The 13,057-nt window shown below is 44.4% G+C and overlaps 1 pseudogene; it reads right to left on the bottom strand.

The window, feature by feature from the left end:
• Positions 1 to 1,212: 1,212 nt before the first annotated feature.
• Positions 1,213 to 2,128, bottom strand: LOC141244015 (odorant receptor 131-2-like; annotated as a pseudogene).
• Between the last annotated feature and the right edge of the window lie 10,929 nt (positions 2,129 to 13,057).

Below are 13,057 nucleotides of genomic sequence, written 5' to 3'. Positions count from 1 at the left end.
ATTTAAATTTGTTTTGTGGTCTGAAACATTTAAGTGACAAACATGTAAAAGTATAAAGGCCCCGTCACACTAAGCGATGCAGCAGCGATCCCGACAACGATACGACCTGTCAGGGATCGTTGCTGCGTCGCTAATACATCGCTGGTGAGCTGTCAAACAGGCAGGCTCACCAGCGATCAGGGGAGCAGCGATATCGTGGAAAGAATCGTTCCACGATGTCCTGCTCCCGTTACCAGCCTGCTGCTTAAGCAGGAGCAGGCTGGTAACTATGGTAAACATTGGGTTACTAAGTGCGCGTGTGCCCCTAGTAACCCGCTGTTTACCATGGATACCACTCTGCTACCGTGCGCGGGAGCCTCCGCGCACCGTAGCAGAGTGGTATCCATGGTAAACAGCGGGTTACTAAGTGCGCGCGTGCCCCTAGTAACCCGATATTTACCATGGTTACCAGCCAGATCGTTGGTCCCGCTGGTCACACACAGCGATGTGTGCTGGCCAGCGGGAGGCCAACGACCAAAAAATGGTCCAGGACACTTTGCAGCGATCAGCGACCTCACAGCAGGGGCCTGATCGTTGCAAAGTGTCACACATAGCGACATCGCTGGTGAGGTCGCTGGTGAGTCACCAAAACCGTGACTCAGCAGCGATCTCGCTAGCGATATCGCTATGTGAGACGGGGGCTTAAGAAATCAAGAAGGGGGCAAACACTTTTTCAAACCACTGTAAATAAAACCTTATCTTATCACTCACCTCTTTGACCCCTCTTCTTCTCACCATCACCCTTCTTTGTCACATCTTCTAATCCCCAACACTAACGTCGATATCTCCTGGCCTCTCACAGTGACGTGGCCCAGGGCAGTTCTGTACATGTGTTCAAAATCACGCCGCACATCATGATGTTATGACATTTTGCAAGTTAGCGCAGAACTTTCCTGGGTCTCGTCAGTCAGAAGTCCCGACTCAGTGTGAGAGGTTCAGAGTTTTCAGCTTGAGTGAAGAGGGGATCAGAAGACCGGACAGGGGATAATGAGGAGGCAAAAAAATGATCGGTGGAGTGAATATAAGAATTTTTTTTCTATTTTTTACATATTAAGTTTACCATGCTCTGAGGACTGGAGAAGGACATTAAATTCATGGAGAATAACTTATCAGAATTTCTGGGGGAAAAAACACCGAAGAGGCAAATTAGAATTTTGGCTAAATCGTTCATCTCTATTGGCATCTTTCAATTTTTGAACAGAAGTTCATCCTCCTCATATGTGTCCGGAACACTTCATCTCTTATGCCATAAATTAATGGACTGATAATTCTTGGGATGTGCATAAACAAAAAATGATTGGTTAAAGGTAGGAGGTAGAAATATTTTCTCAAATAAACATTAGTGATTTCAGACGTGAAAGACATCAAGCTTAGCCCGAGTTGGAGGGCGTGAAGAAGGACGGTTATCTCTGCCTTGAAAGCAGAAGACCTTCCAGATCCGATTTTCTGAGCCACCACCATAATTCTTATGTAGGTGTAGAGGATGACCAATCCCACCAAGACGAAGGTGCCATTATCCACTACGGACTTGAGTAGCTTGAAAACTGGTCATTATAAAGGATGAAGAATTACATAATAAGCTGGTGGAGAAGAAACCCTTCGGCATTGCATAGTATAAGGCAATAAAGTCAATAAGCTGTGGAGCAAGACCCACAAGCCACATGCCTCCTATGGCCCAAAAAGACCTTTCCAAGGTGCAGACCTCTGCATGTCTTAATGGATAGCAAATGGCAAAGTGACGTTCCAAGGACATGATGGCCAAGTTGTAGGGTGTAATCTTAAATGCACTAGAAGCGAATGTGGTGAGGGCGTAACATATAGGCACAGGGATATATACAATATATAAATACATTAATTGGATGAATGTTAGCACAAATATCATCAAGGCATCATTTATGAGCATGTGGATGAACAACATGTAGCGAGCGTCCTCCCGAATACGAGGGCTGGTGAAGAATACATACAAGATGATGGTGGTAAAGTAGATGAAGACACAGAAGGACAGGAGCATTAGGGTGTACAGAATGGTCCTCAAGATCGCTATGGTTTGACTGCTCATCATGAAGCTGATTTCAGTGACGTTGACCATTATGAGAATAGCCCAGGAAATCCCTTTGGTTGAAGTTCTCATACTGGAAAAAAAGCACAGACCTGAATAAAGAACAAGCAAGAGTTAAGCTGTGGATTTCTGGCCATATTATTTGGTGGTGCTGCACTGCTCTGTCCTGTTCATGGCCCCATCATCTTCATACAACAGTAAACATATGGGCATCTTGGACGCCTGCCATTCTCATGGTTGCACTTAAGTTTTTCCCTTAAAAGTACTTGGGTCACAGCAGTACACGGCACCTAAATGAACCCAGTGAAAACAGAATTTCCTACAATTTCTACTTGTAATGTTTTATTTACACAGCTGGATCTGATTATGACCTCAAACATAGAGCCAATATCAGTCAATGGAAAGATATTAGAAAGACCACCCCTTCCCACTGAATATACCCCCTCATCTAGACCAGATTTCCTGTGAGAGATATTTTGCACTAATCCTAAATTGCTGTTTTATACACCAGAGCTGCACTCACTATTCTGCTGGTGCAGTCACTGTGTACATACATTACTGATCCTGAGTTACATCCTGTATTATACTCCAGAGCTGCACTCACTATTCTGCTGGTGCAGTCACTGTGTACATACATTACATTACTGATCCTGAGTTACATCCTGTATTATACTCCAGAGCTGCACTCACTATTCTGCTGGTGCAGTCACTGTGTACATACATTACATTACTGATCCTGAGTTACATCCTGTATTATCCTCCAGAGCTGCACTCACTATTCTGCTGGTGCAGTCACTGTGTACATACATTACATTACTGATCCTGAGTTACCTCCTGTATTATACTCCAGAGCTGCACTCACTATTCTGCTGGTGCAGTCACTGTGTACATACATTACATTAATGATACTGAGTTATATCCTGTATTATACTCCAGAGCTGCACTCACTATTCTGCTGGTGCAGTCACTGTGTACATACATTACATTACTGATCCTGAGTTACATCCTGTATTATACTCCAGAGCTGCACTCACTATTCTGCTGGTGCAGTCACTGTGTAAATACATTACATTACTGATCCTGAGTTACATCCTGTATTATCCTCCAGAGCTGCACTCACTATTCTGCTGGTGCAGTCACTGTGTACATACATTACATTACTGATCCTGAGTTACATCCTGTATTATACTCCAGAGCTGCACTCACTATTCTGCTGGTGCAGTCACTGTGTACATACATTACTGATCCTGAGTTACATCCTGTATTATACTCCAGAGCTGCACTCACTATTCTGCTGGTGCAGTCACTGTGTACATACATTACATTACTGATCCTGAGTTACATCCTGTATTATACTCCAGAGCTGCACTCACTATTCTGCTGGTGCAGTCACTGTGTACATACATTACATTACTGATCCTGAGTTACATCCTGTATTATCCTCCAGAGCTGCACTCACTATTCTGCTGGTGCAGTCACTGTGTACATACATTACATTACTGATCCTGAGTTACCTCCTGTATTATACTCCAGAGCTGCACTCACTATTCTGCTGGTGCAGTCACTGTGTACATACATTACATTAATGATACTGAGTTATATCCTGTATTATACTCCAGAGCTGCACTCACTATTCTGCTGGTGCAGTCACTGTGTACATACATTACATTACTGATCCTGAGTTACATCCTGTATTATACTCCAGAGCTGCACTCACTATTCTGCTGGTGCAGTCACTGTGTAAATACATTACATTACTGATCCTGAGTTACATCCTGTATTATCCTCCAGAGCTGCACTCACTATTCTGCTGGTGCAGTCACTGTGTACATACATTACATTACTGATCCTGAGTTACATCCTGTATTATACTCCAGAGCTGCACTCACTATTCTGCTGGTGCAGTCACTGTGTACATACATTACTGATCCTGAGTTACATCCTGTATTATACTCCAGAGCTGCACTCACTATTCTGCTGGTGCAGTCACTGTGTACATACATTACATTACTGATCCTGAGTTACATCCTGTATTATACTCCAGAGCTGCACTCACTATTCTGCTGGTGCAGTCACTGTGTACATACATTACATTACTGATCCTGAGTTACATCCTGTATTATACTCCAGAGCTGCACTCACTATTCTGCTGGTGCAGTCACTGTGTACATACATTACATTACTGATCCTGAGTTACATCCTGTATTATACTCCAGAGCTGCACTCACTATTCTGCTGGTGCAGTCACTGTGTACATACATTACATTACTGATCCTGAGTTACATCCTGTATTATACTCCAGAGCTGCGCTCACTATTCTGCTGGTGCAGTCACTGTGTACATACATTACATTACTGATCCTGAGTTACATCCTGTATTATCCTCCAGAGCTGCACTCACTATTCTGCTGGTGCAGTCACTGTGTACATACATTACATTAATGATACTGAGTTATATCCTGTATTATACTCCAGAGCTGCACTCACTATTCTGCTGGTGCAGTCACTGTGTACATACATTACATTACTGATCCTGAGTTACATCCTGTATTATACTCCAGAGCTGCACTCACTATTCTGCTGGTGCAGTCACTGTGTACATACATTACATTACTGATCCTGAGTTACATCCTGTATTATCCTCCAGAGCTGCACTCACTATTCTGCTGGTGCAGTCACTGTGTACATACATTACATTACTGATCCTGAGTTACATCCTGTATTATACTCCAGAGCTGCACTCACTATTCTGCTGGTGCAGTCACTGTACATACATTACATTACTGATCCTGAGTTACATCCTGTATTATACTCCAGAGCTGCACTCACTATTCTGCTGGTGGAGTCACTGTGTACATACATTACATTACTGATCCTGAGTTACATCCTGTATTATACTCCAGAGCTGCACTCACTATTCTGCTGGTGCAGTCACTGTGTACATACATTACATTACTGATCCTGAGTTACATCCTGTATTATACTCCAGAGCTGCACTCACTATTCTGCTGGTGCAGTCACTGTACATACATTACATTACTGATCCTGAGTTACATCCTGTATTATACTCCAGAGCTGCACTCACTATTCTGCTGGTGCAGTCACTGTGTACATACATTACATTACTGATCCTGAGTTACATCCTGTATTATACTCCAGAGCTGCACTCACTATTCTGCTGGTGCAGTCACTGTACATACATTACATTACTGATCCTGAGTTACATCCTGTATTATACTCCAGAGCTGCACTCACTATTCTGCTGGTGCAGTCACTGTGTACATACATTACATTACTGATCCTGTACTGATCCTGAGTTACATCTTGTATTATACTCCAGAGCTGCACTCACTATTCTGCTGGTGCAGTCACTGTGCACATACATTACTGATCCTGAGTTACCTCCTGTATTATACTCCAGAGCTGCACTCACTATTCTGCTGGTGCAGTCACTGTGTACATACATTACATTACTGATCCTGTACTGATCCTGAGTTACATCCTGTATTATACTCCAGAGCTGCACTCACTATTCTGCTGGTGCAGTCACTGTGCACATACATTACATTACTGATTCTGAGTTACATCCTGTATTATACCCCAGAGCTGCACTCACTATTCTGCTGGAGCAGTCACTGTGCACATACATTACATTACTGATCCTGAGTTACCTCCTGTATTATACTCCAGAGCTGCACTCACTATTCTGCTGGTGCAGTCACTGTGTACATACATTACATTACTGATCCTGAGTTACTTCCTGTATTATACTCCAGAGCTGCACTCACTATTCTGCTGATGCGGTCACTGTGTACATACATTACATTACTAATCCTGAGTTACATCCTGTATTATACTCCAGAGCTGCACTCACTATTCTGCTGGTGCAGTCACTGTGTACATACATTACATTACTGATCCTGAGTTATATCCTGTATTATACTCCAGAGCGGAACTCACTATTCTGCTGGTGCAGTCACTGTGCACATACATTACATTACTGATCCTGAGTTACCTCCTGTATTATACTCCAGAGCTGCACTCACTATTCTGCTGGTGCAGTCACTGTGTACATACATTACATTACTGATCCTGAGTTACCTCCTGTATTATACTCCAGAGCTGCACTCACTATTCTGCTGGTGCAGTCACTGTGTACATACATTACATTACTGATCCTGAGTTACCTCCTGTATTACAATCCAGAGCTGCACTCACTATTCTGCTGGTGCAGTCACTGTGCACATACATTACATTACTGATCCTGAGTTACCTCCTGTATTACAATCCAGAGCTGCACTCACTATTCTGCTGGTGCAGTCACTGTGTACATACATTACATTACTGATCCTGAGTTACATCCTGTATTATACTCTAGAGCTGCACTCACTATTCTGCTGATGCGGTCACTGTGTACATACATTACATTACTGATCCTGAGTTACCTCCTGTATTATACTCCAGAGCTGCACTCACTATTCTGCTGGTGCAGTCACTGTGTACATACATTACATTACTGATCCTGAGTTACATCTTGTATTATACTCCAGAGCTGCACTCACTATTCTGCTGGTGCAGTCACTGTGTACATACATTACATTGCTGATCCTGAGTTACCTCCTGTATTATACTCCAGAGCTGCACTCACTATTCTGCTGGTGCAGTCACTGTGTACATACTTTACATTACTGATCCTGAGTTACATCCTGTATTATACTCCAGAGCTGCACTCACTATTCTGCTGGTGCAGTCACTGTGTACATACATTACATTACTGATCCTGAGCTACATCCTGTATTATACTCCAGAGCTGCACTCACTATTCTGCTGATGCGGTCACTGTGTACATACATTACATTACTAATCCTGAGTTACATCCTGTATTATACTCCAGAGCTGCACTCACTATTCTGCTGGTGGAGTCACTGTGTACATACATTACATTACTGATCCTGAGTTACATCCGGTATTATACTCCAGAGCTGCACTCACTATTCTGCTGGTGCAGTCACTGTGTACATACATTACATTACTGATCCTGAGTTATATCCTGTATTATACTCCAGAGCTGCACTCACTATTCTGCTGGTGCAGTCACTGTGTACATACATTACATTACTGATCCTGGGTTACCTCCTGTATTATACTCCAGAGCTGCACTCACTATTCTGCTGGTGCAGTCACTGTGTACATACATTACTGATCCTGAGTTACATCCTGTATTATACTCCAGAGCTGCACTCACTATTCTGCTGGTGCAGTCACTGTGTACATACATTACATTACTGATCCTGAGTTATATCCTGTATTATACTCCAGAGCTGCACTCACTATTCTGCTGGTGCAGTCACTGTGTACATACATTACATTACTGATCCTGGGTTACCTCCTGTATTATACTCCAGAGCTGCACTCACTATTCTGCTGGTGCAGTCACTGTGTACATACATTACTGATCCTGAGTTACCTCCTGTATTATACTCCAGAGCTGCACTCACTATTCTGCTGGTGCAGTCACTGTGTACATACATTACATTACTGATCCTGAGTTACATCCTATATTATACTCCAGAGCTGCACTCACTATTCTGCTGGTGCAGTCACTGTGTACATACATTACATTACTGATCCTGAGTTACATCCTGTATTATACTCCAGAGCTGCACTCACTATTCTGCTGGTGCAGTCACTGTGTACATACATTACATTACTGATCCTGAGTTACATCCTGTATTATACTCCAGAGCTGCACTCACTATTCTGCTGATGCGGTCACTGTGTACATACATTACATTACTAATCCTGAGTTACATCCTGTATTATACTCCAGAGCTGCACTCACTATTCTGCTGGTGGAGTCACTGTGTACATACATTACATTACTGATCCTGAGTTACATCCGGTATTATACTCCAGAGCTGCACTCACTATTCTGCTGGTGCAGTCACTGTGTACATACATTACATTACTGATCCTGAGTTACATCCTGTATTATACTCTAGAGCTGCACTCACTATTCTGCTGATGCGGTCACTGTGTACATACATTACATTACTGATCCTGAGTTACCTCCTGTATTATACTCCAGAGCTGCACTCACTATTCTGCTGGTGCAGTCACTGTGTACATACATTACATTACTGATCCTGAGTTACATCTTGTATTATACTCCAGAGCTGCACTCACTATTCTGCTGGTGCAGTCACTGTGTACATACATTACATTGCTGATCCTGAGTTACCTCCTGTATTATACTCCAGAGCTGCACTCACTATTCTGCTGGTGCAGTCACTGTGTACATACATTACATTACTGATCCTGAGTTACATCCTGTATTATACTCCAGAGCTGCACTCACTATTCTGCTGGTGCAGTCACTGTGTACATACATTACATTACTGATCCTGAGCTACATCCTGTATTATACTCCAGAGCTGCACTCACTATTCTGCTGATGCGGTCACTGTGTACATACATTACATTACTAATCCTGAGTTACATCCTGTATTATACTCCAGAGCTGCACTCACTATTCTGCTGGTGCAGTCACTGTGTACATACATTACATTACTGATCCTGAGTTACATCCGGTATTATACTCCAGAGCTGCACTCACTATTCTGCTGGTGCAGTCACTGTGTACATACATTACATTACTGATCCTGAGTTATATCCTGTATTATACTCCAGAGCTGCACTCACTATTCTGCTGGTGCAGTCACTGTGTACATACATTACATTACTGATCCTGGGTTACCTCCTGTATTATACTCCAGAGCTGCACTCACTATTCTGCTGGTGCAGTCACTGTGTACATACATTACTGATCCTGAGTTACATCCTGTATTATACTCTAGAGCTGCACTCACTATTCTGCTGATGCGGTCACTGTGTACATACATTACATTACTGATCCTGAGTTACCTCCTGTATTATACTCCAGAGCTGCACTCACTATTCTGCTGGTGCAGTCACTGTGTACATACATTACATTGCTGATCCTGAGTTACCTCCTGTATTATACTCCAGAGCTGCACTCACTATTCTGCTGGTGCAGTCACTGTGTACATACATTACATTACTGATCCTGAGTTACATCCTGTATTATACTCCAGAGCTGCACTCACTATTCTGCTGGTGCAGTCACTGTGTACATACATTACATTACTGATCCTGAGTTACATCCTGTATTATACTCCAGAGCTGCACTCACTATTCTGCTGATGCGGTCACTGTGTACATACATTACATTACTAATCCTGAGTTACATCCTGTATTATACTCCAGAGCTGCACTCACTATTCTGCTGGTGGAGTCACTGTGTACATACATTACATTACTGATCCTGAGTTACATCCGGTATTATACTCCAGAGCTGCACTCACTATTCTGCTGGTGCAGTCACTGTGTACATACATTACATTACTGATCCTGAGTTATATCCTGTATTATACTCCAGAGCTGCACTCACTATTCTGCTGGTGCAGTCACTGTGTACATACATTACATTACTGATCCTGGGTTACCTCCTGTAATATACTCCAGAGCTGCACTCACTATTCTGCTGGTGCAGTCACTGTGTACATACATTACATTACTGATCCTGAGTTATATCCTGTATTATACTCCAGAGCTGCACTCACTATTCTGCTGGTGCAGTCACTGTGTACATACATTACATTACTGATCCTGGGTTACCTCCTGTATTATACTCCAGAGCTGCACTCACTATTCTGCTGGTGCAGTCACTGTGTACATACATTACATTACTGATCCTGAGTTACATCCTGTATTATAGTCCAGAGCTGCACTCACTATTCTGCTGGTACAGTCACTGTGTACATACATTACATTACTGATCCTGGGTTACCTCCTGTATTATACTCCAGAGCTGCACTCACTATTCTGCTGGTGCAGTCACTGTGTACATACATTACATTACTGATCCTGAGTTACATCCTGTATTATAGTCCAGAGCTGCACTCACTATTCTGCTGGTACAGTCACTGTGTACATACATTACATTACTGATCCTGGGTTACCTCCTGTATTATACTCCAGAGCTGCACTCACTATTCTGCTGGTGCAGTCACTGTGTACATACATTACATTACTGATCCTGAGTTATATCCTGTATTATACTCCAGAGCTGCACTCACTATACATGCATTACTGATTCCACACTGATCCTGAGCAGTGGCGTAACTAGACTTTAATGGGCCCCTTATCCTGCTTTGGCCCCATTCTATTTTATATATTCCCCATCCTGGTATATGTCCCCCATTCTGCCCCTGTTCTTTAATGCATGGAAAAAATAAACAATTATACTCATCTTCCCTCCGTTCCCCTACTGCACGGCATCCAATTGTGAAGCTGGCAGCTGACTTCAGCATGCAAGCAATGGGAGCGCATGATAACACTGGCATGCACCCCAGTAGCATAGATACCAGGGGGGCAGAGGGGGCGGTCGCCCTGGGCCCCGCGCTCTGATGGGGCCCACCCGGAGCTATGCTACTGTAACTGTATCGGCATGCACAGCACGCCTTTACAGTTACATTCCGGGCAGAGCAGGGAGACTGGATGTCCCTGCACTGCCTGGCGGCCGCTATGCTGCCCTTGAGCAGGAGGGGGGGCCGCGGTGCCAGCATCAGGCTCCCCTGCTCATATTTTTCCTATTGGGGGGGATATTATGCTACATACTTTGCTCATAGGGAGGAAGATTATATTACAGACTGCCTATGGGGGGAGATTATACTACAAACTGCCTATGGGGGGAGGTGAGATTATACTGCAGACTGTCTATGGGGGGAGATTATACTACAGACTGTCTATGGGGGGAGATTATACTACAAACTACCTATGGGGGGTGAGATTATGCTACAGACTGTCTATGGGGGGAGATTATACTACAAACTGCCTATGGGGGGTGAGATTATACTGCAGACTGTCTATGGGGGGAGATTATACTACAGACTGCCTATGGGGGGAGATTATACTACAAACTCCCTATAAGGGGTGAGATTATGCTACAGACTGTCTATGGTGGGGTGAGATTATGCTACAGACTGTCTATGGGGGGGGTGACATTATGCTACAGACTGTCAATGGGAGGGAAGATTATACTACAAACTGCCTATGGGGGGAGATTATACTACAGACTGCCTATGGGGAGGTGAGATTATGCTACAGAATGTCTATGTTAGGTGAGATTATACTACAAACTGCCTATGGGGGGGATTATACTACAGACTGCCTATGGGGGGGATTATACAACAGACTGCCTATGGGGGGGGGGTTATGCTACAGACTGCCTATGGGGGGGGTGAGATTATGCTACAGACTGTCTATGGGAGGGGAGATTATACTACAAACTGCCTATTGGGGGGGATTATACTACAGACTGCCTATGGGGGGGGGATTATGCTACAGCCTGCCTATAGGGGGTGAGATTATGCTACAGACTGTCTATGGGAGGGGAGATTATACTACAAAATGCCTATGGGGGGGAGATTATACTACAGACTACCTATGGGGGGGTGAGATTATGCTACAGAATGTCTATGGGAGGGGAGATTTATACTACAGAGTGCCTATGGGGGGAGGAGTAGATTGTACTACAGACTGCCTATGGGGGGGATTGTACTGCAAACTGCCTTTGAGGGGGAGATTAGACTACAAACTGCCTATGGGGGGGAGGAGATTATGCTACAGACTGCCTATAGGGGAGAGATTATGCTACAGACTGCCTATAGGGGAGAGATTATGCTACAGACTGCCTATGGGGGGGAGATTATGCTACAGACTGCCTATGGGGTGGAAATTATGCTACAGACTGCCTATGGGGGGAGATTGTGCTACAGACTGCCTATAGGGGAGAGATTATGCTACAGACTGCCTATGGGGGGGGGGTTATGCTACAGACAGCTTATGGGGGATGGGGGGAAATTGTGCTACAGACTGCCTATAGGGGAGAGATTATGCTACAGACTGCCTATGGGGGGGAGATTATGCTACAGACTGCCTATGGGGGGGAGATTATGATACAGACTGCCTATGGGGGGAGATTGTGCTACAGACTGCCTATGGGGGGAGATTGTGCTACAGACTGCCTATAGGGGAGAGATTATGCTACAGACTGCCTATGGGGGGGAGATTATGCTACAGACTGCCTATGGGGTGGAAATTATGCTACAGACTGCCTATGGGGGGAGATTGTGCTACAGACTGCCTATAGAGGAGAGATTATGCTACAGACTGCCTATGGGGGGGGGGATTATGCTACAGACTGCCTATGGGGGGGGACTATACTATAGACTGCCTATAGGGGAGAGATTATGCTTCAGGCTGCCTATGGGGGGAGATTATGCTACAGACTGCCTGTGGGGGGGAGATTATGCTACAGACTGCCTATGGGGGGGAGGAGATTATGCTACAGACTGCCTATAGGGGGATTATGCTACAGACTGCCTATGGGGAGGATTAGGCTACAAACTGCCTATGGGGGAGGAGATTATGCTACAGACTGACTATAGGGGAGAGATTATGCTACAGACTGCGTATGGGGGGGGGTTATGCTACAGATAGCCTATGGGAGGAGGAGATTATGCTACAGACTGCCTATGGGGGGTTATGCTACAGACTGCCTATGGGGGGATTAGGATACAAACTGCCTATGGGGGAGGAGATTATGCTACAGACTGCCTATGGGGGGATTATACTACAGACTGCCTATAGGGGAGATATTATGCTACAGACTGCCTATGGGGGGGGAGATTATGCTACAGACTGCCTATGGGGTGGAAATTATGCTACAGACTGCCTATGGGGGGAGATTGTGCTACAGACTGCCTATAGGGGAGAGATTATGCTACAGACTGCCTATGGGGTGGAAATTATGCTACAGACTGTCTATGGGGGGGTTATGCTACAGACTGCCTATGGGGTGGAAATTATGCTACAG

The sequence above is a fragment of the Phyllobates terribilis genome, unplaced genomic scaffold (genome assembly GCF_046119375.1).
Source record: "Phyllobates terribilis strain yellow unplaced genomic scaffold, ASM4611937v1 Scaffold_2__4_contigs__length_985480577, whole genome shotgun sequence".
NCBI lineage: Eukaryota > Metazoa > Chordata > Amphibia > Anura > Dendrobatidae > Phyllobates > Phyllobates terribilis.
The sequence above is the reverse complement of the archived record's forward strand: the minus strand, read 5'-3'. Positions and strand labels throughout refer to the sequence as shown.